At 41.3% G+C, this 17,597-nt stretch overlaps 1 protein-coding gene and 1 pseudogene across 3 annotated transcripts in view; both read right to left on the bottom strand.

Annotated features, from left to right (window-relative positions):
- Nucleotides 1-17,597, bottom strand: part of PCLO (piccolo presynaptic cytomatrix protein) — a 447,385-nt gene that overhangs the window by 254,948 nt on the left and 174,840 nt on the right. The window lies entirely within an intron of this gene.
- On the bottom strand, nt 10,984-11,103 carry LOC134937650 (5S ribosomal RNA; annotated as a pseudogene).

Genomic DNA, 17,597 nt, shown 5'->3' with positions numbered 1-17,597 from the left:
ACGTCTCGAATTCCAATTTGTACCCCTGAGATACTACCTGCAGGATCCAGGGGTCCACTTGCGAGTGAGCCCACTGCGCGCTGAAATTCTTGAGACGGGCCCCCACCGTGCCTGAGTCCGCTTGTAAGGCCCCAGCGTCATGCTGAGGACTTGGCAGAAGCGGGGGAGGGCTTCTGTTCCTGGGAAGAGGCTGCCTGCTGCAGTCTTTTTCCCCTTCCTCTGCCCCGGGGCAGATATGAGTGGCCTTTTGCCCGCTTGCCCTTATGGGGACGAAAGGACTGAGCCTGAAAAGACGGTGTCTTTTTCTGCTGAGAGGTGACCTGGGGTAAAAAGGTTGATTTCCCAGCCGTTGCCGTGGCCACCAGGTCCGATAGACCGACCCCAAATAACTCCTCCCCTTTATACGGCAATACTTCCATATGCCGTTTGGAATCCGCATCACCTGACCACTGTCGCGTCCATAACCCTCTTCTGGCAGAAATGGACAGCGCACTTACTCTTGATGCCAGAGTGCAAATATCCCTCTGTGCATCTCGCATATATAGAAATGCATCCTTTAAATGCTCTATAGTCAATAATATACTGTCCCTGTCCAGGGTATCAATATTTTCAGTCAGGGAATCCGACCAAGCCACCCCAGCACTGCACATCCAGGCTGAGGCGATTGCTGGTCGCAGTATAATACCAGTATGTGTGTATATACTTTTAAGGATATTTTCCAGCTTCCTATCAGCTGGTTCCTTGAGGGCGGCCGTATCAGGAGACGGTAACGCCACTTGTTTTGATAAGCGTGTGAGCGCCTTATCTACCCTAGGGGGTGTTTCCCAACGCGCCCTAACCTCTGGCGGGAAAGGGTATAATGCCAATAATTTTTTAGAAATTAGCAGTTTTTTATCGGGGGAAACCCACGCTTCATCACACACCTCATTTAATTCATCTGATTCAGGAAAAACTACGGGTAGTTTTTTCACACCCCACATAATACCCTTTTTTGTGGTACTTGTAGTATCAGAAATGTTCAAAACCTCCTTCATTGCCGTGATCATGTAACGTGTGGCCCTACTGGAAAATACGTTTGTTTCCTCACCGTCGACACTGGAGTCAGTGTCCGTGTCTGGGTCTGTGTCGACCATCTGAGGTAACGGGCGCTTTAGAGCCCCCGACGGTGTTTGAGACGCCTGTACAGGTAATAACTGATTTGCCGGCTGTCTCATGTCGTCAACAGTCTTTTGTAAAGTGCTGACGCTATCACGTAATTCCTTCCATAAGACCATCCAGTCAGGTGTCGACTCCCTAGGGGGTGACATCACTATTACAGGCAATTGCTCCGCCTCCATACCATTTTCCTCCTCATACATGTCGACACAACGTACCGACACACAGCACACACACAGGGAATGCTCTGATAGAGGACAGGTCCCCACTAGCCCTTTGGGGAGACAGAGGGAGAGTTTGCCAGCACACACCAGAGCGCTATATATATATACAGGGATAACCTTATATAAGTGTTTTTCCCTTATATAGCTGCTGTATTGATTTATCTGCCAAATTAGTGCCCCCCCCTCTCTTGTTTTACCCTGTTTCTGTAGTGCAGGACTGCAGGGGAGAGTCAGGGAGCTTCCCTCCAACGGAGCTGTGAGGGAAAATGGCGCCAGTGTGCTGAGGAGATAGGCTCCGCCCCCTTCTCGGCGGCCTTTCTCCCGCTTTTGTAAGGAAAAACTGGCAGGGGTTAAATGCATCCATATAGCCCAGGAGCTATATGTGATGTATTTTTTGCCATCTAAGGTATTTTTATTGCGTCTCAGGGCGCCCCCCCCCCAGCGCCCTGCACCCTCAGTGACCGGAGTGTGAAGTGTGCTGAGAGCAATGGCGCACAGCTGCGGTGCTGTGCGCTACCTTATTGAAGACAGGACGTCTTCTGCCGCCGATTTTCCGGACCTCTTCTGCTCTTCTGGCTCTGTAAGGGGGACGGCGGCGCGGCTCTGGGACCCATCCATGGCTGGGCCTGTGATCGTCACTCTGGAGCTAATGTCCAGTAGCATAAGAAGCCCAATCCACTCTGCACGCAGGTGAGTTCGCTTCTTCTCCCCTTAGTCCCTCGATGCAGTGAGTCTGTTGCCAGCAGGACTCACTGAAAATAAAAAACCTAATTTAAACTTTTACTCTAAGCAGCTCAGGAGAGCCACCTAGTTTGCACCCTTCTCGTTCGGGCACAAAAATCTAACTGAGGCTTGGAGGAGGGTCATAGGGGGAGGAGCCAGTGCACACCAGCTAGTCCTAAAGCTTTTACTTTTGTGCCCAGTCTCCTGCGGAGCCGCTATTCCCCATGGTCCTTTCGGAGTTCCCAGCATCCACTAGGACGTCAGAGAAATGATTATTACCGCTTCTTGTGCCGCTGGAGGGAGAAATGTCCCATAGAAGATCCTTCAGTTGGGAGTTAGTAACGTAATCTCAATCCTCACCAGTATGCGGAGCTTGGCTTGTGGAAGGGTCCTTGATATGCCTGTTTGTATCCACCAAATTGTATACTCTGGACGTCCAGTATGGTCCGGGCACTGATTCAGCAACAAATCGACGGTGATCAGGATGGCAGCTGACGCGTTTCGCTGCAGGTCCTGCAGCTTTTTCAATCTTTTTTAATCTTTGTTTTTACATAAATATATATATATATATATATATATCTATACCAACAAATATAAAACCACAGCACTAACCACCCCAGAAGCGGGGTGGTGATTTAGTAATTTATCAGCCAGTGTCAGGTGACTAGTGTACCTTTAAAAGCCATGGAGTATTTCGCAGATACACATTAAACCAAGTAGGCATATTTGCAGTTATATTATGTGTGATACAGTTGCTAGGTTTTAATTTTTGAGACTCTTGCTAGGTTTTAATTTTTGAGACTCTGTGATAGTGTAGGACCTGCATGAAGATGGGGTACCTAAAATAAGTGAGCTTGCTGTTGGTGAGTGCTGAACTGTTTGTATGTATGTATGTATATATATATATATATATATATGTGTAGCAAGTGGCCCAGAACTCTTGATTAGTAGCAATAACTTGACCTGGTGCCTCCACAAGTAAATTAAATAACACAGCTGATGGTGTGGCACTTTGGGAACGTAATAAGGACACAGACAAATGCTTGCTGTCAACGTTTTAATCTTAACGATTTTCCTCAGGATCTGACGAAAATCATTAAGATTGAAACATTGACAGCAAGCATTTGTCTGTGTCCTTATTACATTCCCAGAGTGCTGCACCATCAGCTGTGTTTTATATATATATATATATATATATATATATATATATATACGTAGCAAGTTAAGAACAGTATGTGTCCAAAACAAAGACACGGCACTACAGGACTTCTTTAAATCATCCAATTTAATAAAAAAGTGCAATTTCACATGATATTACCCATTCCTGGGTCAGCATATTGTTGAAGCATTCATATCAGCAAATAAAAATGGCACACACCGCTGGTCAATGCAGGCATTTCGGGACCACAGCGGGACCCTTCCTCAGGACATGCGGGTGCCAGCATTATGTTTGTTCATGAATGCTGCTCCTGGTGTCCTGCTTCTTGCATTACCTTATGGTGTCTTGACAAAGATCATTTAGATTTGATCGAAACGTCGACTTGATTATGCTCTAATAAATTACCTTTTGACGCTTTTAGAAAATGGTGAGTGCCCTCTTTTACAAATGACTGTATGCTGGAAATAATTTTTACTTGGAGTTGAGCACCATCTGATTGGATCTCTGATGTGCAGACTAGTGCGGATGCTATGGTATGTACCATGTATCTATACAAGCTGATTTTGTTTATTCTGCTATTGCAGCTATACCCCTGATGAAGTCTCTGTGAGAGACGAAATGCGATGGGTTGTAAAGAGTACAGTTGTGACTCCCCGGTCATCTCTACAAGAGAACAGGGTGAAGAATATTTGATTGTAACATGGATGACATTTTTTTACTCTGATCATATGCTTGGTCTTTTATATAAAAAAAAGGACGTTTTTATTTAAATTTATGAAATTGAAATGTTGTACAATTTTTTCTATATTTGCATATATCGTAAATTTCTGTTAAGATCACAAAAGCAATTGTGGGGGAGTATATACACACCCCTATTGCCGCTGTTTCACTATCATATTGTTATATATATATATATATATATTTATTTTTATTTTTTTCGGGGAGCGCTCTACTACTGATATGTGGAAAGGAAATTCTCACCTAATATATTAAGTGGGAAATACCCTATAAGTGATCCGAGTTTGCTTGTTGGTTCCTTTTTACAGTTCTCTTGAGGACACCCAAAAATTCTTAAACATATATATATATATATTTAAAACAATTTAATATCCATAGAACATAGTTAAAACAGTTCACATATATTGTGAGTATGGTTTTTCTTGAAAAACATTATGCAATTAGATACGTTTATGTAACTATAACAAAATGTTCTTCTAACGTGTTTCATCTGTGGTGACTTCTTCAGAGATGGTAGTATTTTTACACCAACCGAGTTTTTCATTTCAAAAAGGTAATATTGATTGGTTAGTAATAGGACTAACTAAATGGTAATTAGACTTTCCTTACTGTGGTTTCCACATAGTAAGTCTCTTTAGAACTAGATGATCGTCACCAGGACTCCTGCATTAATTTAAAACTACACATTAAGTGATAATCAGTTTATTGATGGTCCTTAGTCTGTTTTTAGTCATACACCTCTTAGGGAACCTGGTTAGCGGTCTCCTGGAATCGGTTTGGAAAATGCCCGTTTAGTGAAGCTCAGCTTTGAATCAGGTACTTCCACAGGCATATAGTTTTGCTGATATCTGTTGGGAGTATTCCAAGTGAAAAGTGACCATATAAATAAAGGATGTGCACATCTACTTGTGCATGGGACGCACACTAAATATTTGGAGGTTTGCTGATGTAGTCTACATTGAAGGTCCAGATCCAACAATGCATCAAAAGGCCATATGCAGTTCACAGTTTGTATTGGTCAAAGACAAAATAAAAATTGCTGCATATAGTACTTTAGATATCACTATGATAACCTAATTTTTCAGTATTATTTAAAGACCTAACCTTACAGTGCATTAAGTTATACATATATTCATAAACTCTACATTAAATATTGCAGTATCTATGACACTTGGGAACATCTTTTGTTAAAAAAAAAGTTGATTTGCTTTTGCTATGGCTCACTTGGAAATTTCTATTTAACTTAATGCCAAGATGTTTTGCAGCATTGAGTGGAAGTAAGCACAATATGGCTGTAACAGTACACCCATGGTGAATGCAGCTGGTAAGTTGGTTTTGAGAGCCAAAGAATATCTTTTTTATGCTTCTACAATTTACATAGCATCACTCATGCTATCAAGCACTGCCAGCTTTAATATAAGACAATAGTATGTAATTGCAAATCCTGAAAGAATTTAGGGGGACAGCTTAAATTGGGAATGTGTCCAAAAGTTATCATCTGTAATCTGAAACCCATTTCATTATGTACAGAAGAAGACTATAATATTGAATGGGAAGAACCGAAAAGATCACTAACTAGCTTCTTTTTTTCCATTCATTATTCCCTTTTCTCTTTTAGATTTTGTAAACCTGTAGAAATGCATTTGTGATGAGTTGATAATTACGTGTGGGAATTGCTTGGAATAGCTGGCTCAAGCAAAATGAATACATAAATGAGTTTTATGAGATTCATTCAAAATGATGCTCACATTACTTGCCCATTTTTTGTCCATGAAATAGTTCAGTTGTTATTATTGAACAGATAAAATAAACAGTATTATTATTATTGTTTATATGGCGCAACAAGGGTTCCGCAGCGCCTAACAAAGTACATAAAAAATGAGCAAAAGTTATATAATGTCTCTAATCCTCTGTTTAGAAATGAAGGGGGATATTTAGTAAAGGTCAATTTGAATTGATTTTCATCAATTTCAGATTGATTAAAATCAATCTTAGTCGATGTTGGGCTTCCAGAGCTAAATCACACATGTACTAACAGATAATTTTTTATATTAATGTTTAAATGTTAGTAAATGTGTGTTTTCGCTCTGGATGCACAACATTAAAATCATTTTGTAATTGATCCGAAATCAAAGAAAATTGGGGAGATTGGAAGCTACTGGAACAAGACCCAGTTTTAAGAGGCAAAATTCCAGACAAGCCAACATTTAAATACAGAAAGTCACTTAAAGATAAATTGGTTAAGAGTTCCAAGAAGAAGACAAAATAAGCAGTGAGCATACACTTGTATGTATGAGTGCTTGTATGTATGAGTGCTAAAACAAAGACCACTACGTATAAAGAATTCACAATAAATGGAACTTTATACAAAATTAACCAATTTAATACTTGTACATTTAAAAATGTGATACATACTATAGAATGCAAATGTGGCCTATTGTTTGTCGGAAAGACAACTAGAGTGCTTAAAGTGTGCCTTTCCGAGCATACTGTATATATACAACCTTTGCAAGGGATTGGAAACTCATAGCAGTTTTATAATTGTAAATAATGTGAAATATCACTGGTATCACAAATGGAGTAGTCAAGTGAGGAAGATAGTTACCAGAAAATAAATGTCTGCTCTGTTTTAAGGTAAGAAGTGACCCTCTTCCATTTTATGGGGTTGTTGATCCCTTACAATGAGTGCGCATACAGATGTGTCCTCATAAATGCCTGGTGTGAGTGAGCTAGCAGTTCCCGGGCAGTTCTGCTAGTGTTGGGCATCTTTTTTTGCTGAAAATGTGTCTTATTCGCTTACGCTGGCTGTATCTGCATACGAAATGCTACATTACAGTGACTTCCAGTAAAACACTGTAACGTAGCATTTCGTATGCAGATACAGCCACAGTTGCACACAGAATATAGGCATGCCACTTATAATTTTAATCAGCGTAAGCTGCTTGTCCATTCTATTCGCATATCTATGTGACTAAGATGCATTTTAATGGAAAAAGTCACACATAAAGATGCTCAGTGCTACCAAGTCACGCCACGGTATGGTGTACTAGTAGGGCTGTTTGTTTAACGTGACTGCAGCAAGAATGTAGGAGGACACATCTGTAATTTTAGATGACCCTTTATTACCCTTTATTTTATTACACTTGTAGGATTATAAATCTGAGGCTACAAATCACCCCCCACCTAACTCTACCCACAAAAAAACATGATACCAAATACTGTGCACCAAAGCAAATCAGAAAGTTGTAATTAAAGGAAACATATAAAAACGAAATTTAACTACAAACATGAAGTATTTTAAGTTTAAAAGACCTTGTGGACCTTTTCAGAAGGTGACAAAGAAGGTTTGGTGCATTCTCAGCCAACCTTGAATCTCTATGGTTTGGAGCTTACAAATGTATCCATAGTTGTGGTAAATAAAATACAGATGTAGCCACACTTATCCATCCTGCGATGCGTACATGGATGGTGTGACTAGTGTGCCCACGTCTATGACGCACGCGAGCCTATGCATGAGCATGCCATAGACTTCAATTGTGCAAATGCCAGCTGCAACTGGACACAGCATGGCATAAACTGCAGCTTGCCACGATGCATATGCCCAGGTGTATGCATCGCGATATTAATGAGCATGGCTTTATCTGTATATTGTGCCTGCTTCAGAGGTGGACACTGCTGTGATTGCAGTAGTGCCCTTACATCAGCCATCTGAACATGGCCTCTGTGGAAGTGGCTATGTGTCTTGGCAAATCATTTTCAGTAACACACCCTTGACACTCCCATACCACAACCACATGGCAAAGATTTTTTGTGGCCACCACCCAGTTACCACTCAGGAATGCCCCTCACTTGACTACTCCATTTGTGATACCAGTGATCCCGTACACAATAGCTATCTCAGGGTCAAGGGCGTAACTACCATAGGTGCAGGGAGTGCAGTTGCTTTGGGGCCCAGCAGCATCTAACCATGCCCACGGGCCCGCCTCCCCTACACCTAGCTCTCACCTCAGACTCACAGGCTCCAGAGTCATTCATAGAAGCAGCTTCCAGCCAGCCAGTGCTTCCTGCATGCTGGGAGGGATGGTCACACCTCCTCCCAGGAAACCTTGCAGCCTTCTGTCTTCTCCCCTCATCCAGCATTGCCCAGCCCGCCCCCACCAGTTTCTGCCCACCTACTGGGAGGGGCGATGATGTCATGCCTCCTCCCAGCATCCCTGAGCCAGCAGTCTTTCCCTTTGAAAGTGCAGCACAGCTCTTCTCTGATAAACATGCTGGGATGGATGATGACATCAGAGCTCCTCCCAGCAACCCTGTAGTCACTGTCCAGCCCAGCACCAATTATTTGCAAGCCTTATGGGTAGCCAGGCCTCCCAGCATTCCTAGCAACACCAGTGTGAGACAGTGTACTTTGAAAGAAGATCTGAACACTTGTCGACTGAGTAGAAAAAAGAATATAAAGACAGAAAAAAGAAAATAAAGACAGAAAACTGACTGAAGGTGAGCTGTGAGTTCAGTCACTGTCCTCATAATTCCGTGTTGCCTGTGTTTACATGAAAATAATAAATAAAAAGTTCATAATTGCCCATCCCCCACCCCACCCTGCATTATTCAGAACAACATAAGTATATACTGGTCTGTATCGTGTGACCGGCGGACCATACTGACACCGGGATCCCGGCATTGAGATGCCCGATGGGAGGATGAACGCAATGAAGCCCCTTGTGGGCTGTGCTCGCCACAGCTTCTATTCCCACTCTATGGGTGTCTTGGACAACCACGAGGGAGAATAGTCCGTGTTGGTCGGCATATCGACTGTCGGGATTGTGAGGAGGTGGGATGTAGTTGCCGGTATTGTGACCGAAGGTCTCCTGACCGCTGGTTACATAACTACATCCCGTATATACAAGGGCGTAGCTACAATGGGTGCAGGGGATGTGACAGCTATGCGGTCCGGGCCGTCTCTGGGGCCCGCGTCCTCCACCTAATTGCTGAACCTCGGCCATGGCTGCTTGTATCTGCAGCCACACCAACTCACACCGTCACTCCTGAGTACTAACTGATGCTGGAAGGAGGTGTGGCTGAGTCTGCAGTGACATCACGGACCACTGGCCCGCCTCCTCCCAGCGACTTTGAGGAGAGATGATATGGAGCCCACCATGAGAGCAGATGTGGCTGCAGGGCAGCAGCACACTGCTAACACGTGTAAAGCTGCAAATGGGGCCCCAGTGGTGAGTGCCCACCCCACTGCAGGTAATCCACCAGGGAGGTCTTTAAGTAGTCATGGGGGGTAAAGGGGATCTTTTAGTAGTCCACGGGAGGGGGGGGGACACGTGCCTTTGAGCAGTCAGCCGGGGGGCCCGTGGAAATTATGCTATGGGGCCCCCACTGGCATTGCTACACCCCTGCTCAGGGTCATACATGTGCTGTAGGGGTTTCATGGAAAATTTGTGCATAATCAACTGCACCAACATCTGCAATGCATTTACTTTATTATTTACTTGGAGGATTAACTAAGGTCACATTGGGGAATAATGTGTGCGTTTGTGATGGGTGAGGTTGGGGAATCGGTGGTAATCACATCCTGAAGTGACAATTCAGTGATTGTAGATAAAGTTATTGTAGTTTGAGATTACTCACTTCTTGCGTGCAAAACAAAATAAAATAAATACTAAGAAAAAGATCATTCACCCAGAATCTGCATTGGTAAAGAATAAAACAAATCTTTCTTGACATGCACATCCTTTCTACATATCTAGAATAAAAGGCAGATGATTAACCTGCCTGAAATACACCAGCTGATTCTTTAAAATAGCTTAAGCCCAATAAACCTGCAGTAATGACTCAATCAACAGGGATCCAGCAGTGACAATCTATGCTACTGAGTGAGCCATTTTAAGCATATATCAAATTGAAGGTTCTATTAATCTGAACAGTGCACAAAACAGGTGCTGTACTGTATTTTGAAAAAAGGTGGAAGTTGTTTTGGTTGACACCCATTACCGTTCATTAAATTAAGAAAGTGAATGTATGATTATAGTGAAATAGACTTAGAGATACACAAAAACAGCCTGATCTCTATATTTGAAATATAACTAACCTCACAAAATGTGAACATCTATTGTGATGTTTTCATTACTGAGGATTTACACACACACACACACACACACACACACACACACACACACACACACACACACACACACACACACACATTATATATATACATATATATATATATATATATATATTTTTTTTTTATCTATCCAACTGGCAATAGTCCAAATAAATCAAAGGTCGCAGTGCAGGGTCCATAAAAAACAGATAATGACACTCACACTCCAAAACATATTGAAAAGATAAAGGATCAGCACTCACGTTTTAGCAGGGTGAAATTTATTCAGTCCATCAGCAAAAAAAGAAGTAACAAAGACAGCGGCCTGACAGCCATTTCATCCACGCACTGGGGCTAATGTGTCTCCTCACCGGGTGTCTATTTAAAGGCAAAAAAACCCAGCCAAACGCAGGCAAACAATACCACGCTGTCAGTGTGCGGAGGCGCTGACCGCGCTCTCATTGGTTAACTCACTGTTATTACATGGGCTGGGATGTGAATGTAAATAAAGCCGCCCCTGGCTCTGATGCCCAGTGGGAGTGTGCTGTCATCTGTTACAGTGCCCACAAAACAGAGCACAGTGGTAAACAATGCTGTGTTAAAACAAGAGGACATTATGTGGGAAATAAAATATCTAATATAAGTGTAGTGAAAAAACAGAGTGGTGAATATACATGCAGCCATATAGAGAACCCAATAAGTAGTGAATGTCACCAGTGCACTATTCTGCGCTGTGCCCATGTCAATGCTAACAACCAGTACAAGGGTAATGAGTAGAACAACACTGCAGCGGGGTCCGTGCATGCATATCAATTGCATGACCAAAAGATCCAAATATCTATCTTTAGTCTGAAGTCAAGTATAATGTCCAAGTTGTACAGCACCCGGTATTCCCTGGAGGTCTCCCATCCAAGTACTGGCGAGGCCCATCACTGCTTAGCTTCCAAGATTGGATGGGTATTGGGCATTCCCAGTGAAGTATGGCTGTATGGAAGTTAAGCATAAAGCTTCAGACAAATGCTGACTGTGCGTAGGTCACGCACCATGTTAGACCCTGCAACAGTGGATGAAGAGACTCTGCACTCGGCGGCACCCATGCACATTAAATCATTATACATGATAAGCAGGACAAAAGAAAAAACTTGGCAAACGGCGGTACCCATGTACAGTATATTGAATCAATCATAATCAGAAATGAACCAGATATAACAATGGTACAGGTAACCCCTGCTCTGACACATACAGCGATGTGAGGAAAAGGTAGAGCAAATGAATCATAATATCCAGTCCAAAGCAACAAAAATCATGCATTTAGATCAGGTTCACTGAAACCAACACATACATCAAGGTGCTGGCCACTGTGTTGTAGAGGATTAGGAGGAATTGAATACCGACCTTGGGATAATTAGCAGTATCATTCCTGTGATGAAACTCAAACATCCAATAAATCGGTTGTCTATCACTATCCAGGTGGAATGCAAGAATTATAGTCCACATCATCACATGCAGCATCCCCAATGAAAATCCTAATTCAGTCCATTGGATGACAAGCATTGGAGGCTATGGATCCATTTGAGCTCTCTCTGCATCAAAATCCTGTTCCTGTCCCCTCCCCTTTGGAACGGAGGTATATGGTCTATAATGCAACATTTTAGTTGATTAATTGTATGTTTGGCTGCTGTAAAGTGTCTTGTCACTGTAAGTTAGTTAGTTCTCTTAGTTGCGTGTTAGCATTAAGACTCTTTTTGATAGATAAGCGATGTTGGCTCAGTCTCTCTTTAAGCATTCTGCTGGTTTTGCCGACATAGAGCACATTGCATGGACATACCAAGATGTACACCACAAATATACTGTTACAGTCAAGTTGGTGTTTAATGGTGTATTTTTTGTCGTCACGTGGGTTTTGGAAGTGGCTACCAATAGAAATTGACAGTTGGAGCATCTGGTGCACCGGACACTCCTGTCTTTTTTGATAACCAAGAGGTATTGCTTTTCAAGTTTCTCTTGGAGTATGAATGCAACAAAAAAGGGAAATGATCAAAGGTGCCAAATGGTCAAGAGACAGTGTGAATGTGATGAAAACTTGAAATAAATAAAATAAATTTAATAAATGAATGTTACAATACGGTCTGGTTTTCCGAAATAAGTCCTTGAGTCACCCGTTTTAGTCCAAATGTCCACAGCAAATATGCAAAAAGAAAAGAAAAGATCCAATGTGTGGTAATGTATAAAATAAATGACTGCTTTGTGATATCCAGAAATAGAGCCCTGGTGTGCGGTTAGACTTGATAGGAGGAAGGATAGGGTCTCACCACCGATCCAAATAAGGGATAGAACGTACCAAGACTCACATAACAAAAGATGGAAAAATACACATAAAAGGTATCTTTTCTAGTGATATGAACTGAGATCGCAACAGTTGATAGATGCACAGTGTACCCCACTCACGTGTTAACCGAGATCTTTCCACATATAAAGGTATCTTTGAATAAGGATCCAAGTTGGTGAACAGAATAAATTCTTCTCTTTATTTCGCTGTTGGAGATATTACAGACATCCCAAGTTGCAAATGTACGGTGTTTGGCCCAGAGCCAGGCAGGTAATCACTAGAGCTGGTGGTTAGTAAGCAGTGGACTATAGTACCTTTGCTGGCAGTCTCTGACAGTGGGATATCACCTCGGCTACATACATCGAGTACTGCTCTGCCGCCGGGGACCGCTTACAGTGCGACTAGCCTGGGTCCACCTGCTCCGGTCTTCGCTGACCACGTTCTGCGTGCAGCAGACTCTCTCCCTCAGCTTCACAGTGCAGTAACTGTTCCACATCGGAAGCGGCCTCTCTCTTGGAGTAGTCCATGATGCCCAATAAATCTTTAATATTAGGTCCTCATTTGTAACCAAAACGTGGAGTAACCATGATACTGTTGGCTAAAACTGGATCACTTGTGATCAGATGCCAGTGTTCAAGGATTTTCTTTCGTATAAATTGTGAGGCAGTCGTAAACATACTGCAGAAATTGACCTTGTCTGGACCTCTGTTCTCCATGTTTGTCTTTTTAATTAGATCATCCCTTTTGAGTTGTCCAACTCTATTAAGGGCTTCTTCAACTTCACCACTGGGATAGCCCCTCTCCAGGAAACCTTGACTCATGGCTTCAAGTGCTGCAGGTAGTAAGGCTGGGTCCGAGGTAATGTGCATGACTCTGATGAGCTGCAAAAACGGTAGGACTCTTTTGAGCGGGGCCGGATGGAAACTTGATGCCAAAAGTAAGGTATTTCTATCGGACTCCTTACTGTATATGGAGGTGGTAATTAATTGTGTATGTACCTTACATATAAAAGGTACATAGACATTCTTTTCTTTATCTGGCAGGACGGAGAACCAAAATTGTTGGAATTTATCACTATCTAAACAGCAGACCAGGGCTAATCAGGTTCAGCCTCACGTTTAGCAGGTGTCATATTAATTTTTTGGATGTGTCTATTGTCAAAATTGGGAACAAAGGGGGTCATTCCGAGTTGTTCGCTCGCAAGCTGCTTTTAGCAGCTTTGCACATGCTAAGCCGCCGCCTACTGGGAGTGAATCTTAGCATATCAAAATTGCGAACGAAAGATTAGCAGAATTGCGAATAGACACTTCTTAGCAGTTTCTGAGTAGCTTCAAACTTACTCGGCATCTGCGATCAGTTCAGTGCTTGTCGTTCCTGGTTTGACGTCACAAACACACCCGGCGTTTGCCCAGACACTCCCCCGTTTCTCCAGCCACTCCAGCGTTTTTCCCGGAAACGGTAGCGTTTTTTCACACACTCCCATAAAACGGCCAGTTTCCGCCCAGAAACACCCACTTCCTGTCAATCACACTCCGATCACCAGAACGAAGAAAAAACCTCGTAATGCCGTGAGTAAAATTCCTAACTGCATAGCAAATTTACTTGGCGCAGTCGCACTGCGGACATTGCGCATGCGCATTAGCGACTAATCGCCCCGTTGCGAGAAAAAAATACCAAGCGAACAACTCGGAATGACCCCCAAAATTACCACCTCCATTTACAGTAAGCTGCTGTCTGTGACTTTTTATTGACCAATTCTCTGGAGTGTCTTCCATGATTTTTTACATATATATATATATATATACACACATACACTGTATCACTGTATATACAGTATATATATATATATATACATATATATATATATATATAGTAAGTATTGGATATCTGAAATCTATACTTTACAATTGAACTGTAATATGATATTTGGAAATTGTTGCTATCATCTTTATCATGATATGATATTGATCCAAGTGTAAATGTTTAAGTAATAAATATCCTGAAATTTTTATGTGTAATCAAAAGCCTAGGTTTGCAAACTCAAGCAACTAATCAGCTCTACTGTCCCATCTTGCATACAGATGGATTACACACGTCAATGTTCAAAATGGCAAACACAGTGGATTGGTTTTTTGACACATACTGTACATGGATAAGTACAGCAAGATTATGTTGATATTTAGGTGAAGACATTTGTTTTTTACACGGTGAAATCTTATGAACAGTAACAAGGAGTTGATGCTACGCAGTTTAAAGGTTTTCCCAAATACTCATTAACATATCTGAAATCCAAGATTACAATCCCTTTATATGAGAGCACTGAAAATTTTAACTATCATATAGAAAATGCATATGTAGGTAGGTAAGATTTCCAGATTCATTAGGAGTAATCACAGACAGTTTTACACACACAAAATGTAGTGCAAAGCATCAGCTCAATAGACCATGAGAATGAAAAATGGATGCAGGTACCTATAGCACATGTATTTTTGTTTTCATTCAGCCTTGTGCAATCAGGGAATGGAGTATGCACTGAGCAACCAAACTTGTGTTTCGGGCTGCAGCTAATCCTTTGGGTACTAGTTCCTATTCCACTGTGAATCTGGGCCCAGCGAAGTGTACAGATGTGTCCACTGACATCTAGCCTCCCTGCACATTAAATATCCCTTCTAGTGACTGCGGCCCCTACAAAGTACATCTGGGGATTACTAAATATTTGCGGGTACCACCCGAAAGTAGCTGTTTTCTGGGAATATCCCACAATATTTAATAATAAATTAGCCACTTTAACTGCTCGTTATGATGAGCATGGAAAAACCAGGAGGTCACCAGTCTCAGAGATACTCAAATCACCACTGTCAGAGTTACTTATATCATATGTCCACCCCATTTTGTTGTTAGGTCTAAACAATAACCTGCATGCTTGTATACATGGAGATGCTGCCACAACATTTGCTAGCTGTGGTAAAGTCGATATTCAGAATGTTGACACCAAAATGTTGACAGGTTCAGAATGTTGACAGTCTTAATGTTGACTTAGATGTTATGTTGACAGGGAAACTGACAGCATTCATAAATGTTGACATAGTTGAAATGTTGATATATACATGTCAATATTTAACATGCCCACGCCAGAATTTTTTTTCATACAGTTTTTTGCTCTAGCCCTAATCCTAAAAGTAACTGCCAACATTATTAACATGCAGAAATGTTCCCCATGTAGACATTAGTGAACATTTTACTGTACATGTCAACATAAGGTTCATATCAACATTTTGAATGCTGATGTTTAGAACCTGTCGACACGACCAGAACCCAATTTGCTGATTAGATATTTGCATACCTAATAAAGTGGCTACAGGATATATTTTTACAAATGTATCCTTGTCTAGTTTTGCATATAAGCTAATATTTTCACATTTTAGAATTTCCCGGTTGTTTTTTTATTTGGTTCTCAAGCATAGGTCATCTCTCATGAACAAAACAGGTTTTGTTTTCTCAATAATTTAATAAATTTTCAGTGCTCGTGGTAAATGATGTACTTAAAACATACTATTAGGTTGTTTTACAGTATTTCTTTAAATCTGCTTTAATAAACACATGTAAATTTTACATTATTTGTAGTAGACTTTATATTGCCATATACAGGTTGAGTATCCCTTATCCAAAATGCTTGGGACCAGAGGTATTTTGGATATGGGATTTTTTCCGTATTTTGGAATAATTGCATACCATAATGAGATATCATGGTGTTGGGACCTAAATCTAAGCACAGAATGCATTTATGTTACATATACACCTTGTACACACAGCCTGAAGGTAGTTTTAGCTAATATTTTTTATAACTTTGTGCATTAAACAAAGTGTGTGTACATTTACACAATTCATTTATGTTACACATACACCTTATACACACAGCCTGAAGGTCATTTAATACAATATTTTTAATAACTTTGTGTATTAAACAAAGTTTGTGTACAGTGAGCCATCAGTAAACAAAGGTTTCACTATCCCACTCTTACTCAAAAAAGTCCGTATTTCGGAATATTCGGTATTTCGGAATATTTGGATATGGGATACTCAACCTGTATTTTATCAAACTGCATCATACCATATTTGGAACTACAAAACACAATCCGTTAAGGTCATGGTGCTGTTACATAATTACACATAAAAGTGTAATTTAGTCTGCCAATTCTTATTGATGTGTGTCAGATAATTATTAATTCATTATATTTACCCTAGTGAAGATGTCCTCTGAGCCATTACACAGTTCAAAACAAATTCAGAATTCATGGGCTGTATCTATGTAATACTCATCTACTTTGAACTGTAGAAACAACTCCCTGGAGGCTTGATAAAATGTAGGGCATTCCTGCAAATTACCATAATTTTTGAGTGAGACTAATGATTTACTTATTTTAATAGATAATAAAAATAAATCCCCAATCTATTGCAATGCTGTCCAAGATGTACAATTCCAATAAAATCAAAACAATGCAAAAGGACTTCAACACATGCACAGATATTTTACATTTTAGTGTTGTCAGACATTATAAACTGCATAGAACTTAGAAACGAAAGTACCACTTAAAACATAACTTTTGTTGATCCAACATGAAGTCATATAGTAACATATATTATTAGAACAATTAGGTTCACTGTGGCAAAATATGATACAGTTACTCAGCCAAATATGATAACTTTAGCCACACATTCAGCCTCTCAGTGACCAGGATACGTAAGTAGATTTTAACATCTAAGGAGAGCGTAAGTGATAGCACTTGTAAGAACTCAGAGGCGTCATAATGCTGTAAGCATCGCTGGAAGTCAGAGATGGACTGGGACAGTTATACATCCCTGGCTTTTCATTGTGGGCATGCACACAAAAAGGAGGCATGGTCATGGCCCACGGGGGCGTGCCTTGAGTCACAGGGGCTTGGCCTTGTGGCATGCCATTTCTCTATGCCAGGCAGTGGAGCAGAGTGCAGGGAAGAAGAGCTGCTTGGCTAGCCCCCTCTTTGTGAGCTGGGCAGCTGAGCAGAGTGCTGGGAGGCTGAGCTGCTCAGCCATCCCCATTCTCTTTGTGTGGCTGGACTGACTTATCAGCCCATCAGTCCTTCTGTCATTTAACAATGCCAGATGGGCAGTCTGGCC

Source organism: Pseudophryne corroboree, chromosome 6 (genome assembly GCF_028390025.1).
Source record: "Pseudophryne corroboree isolate aPseCor3 chromosome 6, aPseCor3.hap2, whole genome shotgun sequence".
Lineage (NCBI taxonomy): Eukaryota > Metazoa > Chordata > Amphibia > Anura > Myobatrachidae > Pseudophryne > Pseudophryne corroboree.
The sequence above is the reverse complement of the archived record's forward strand: the minus strand, read 5'-3'. Positions and strand labels throughout refer to the sequence as shown.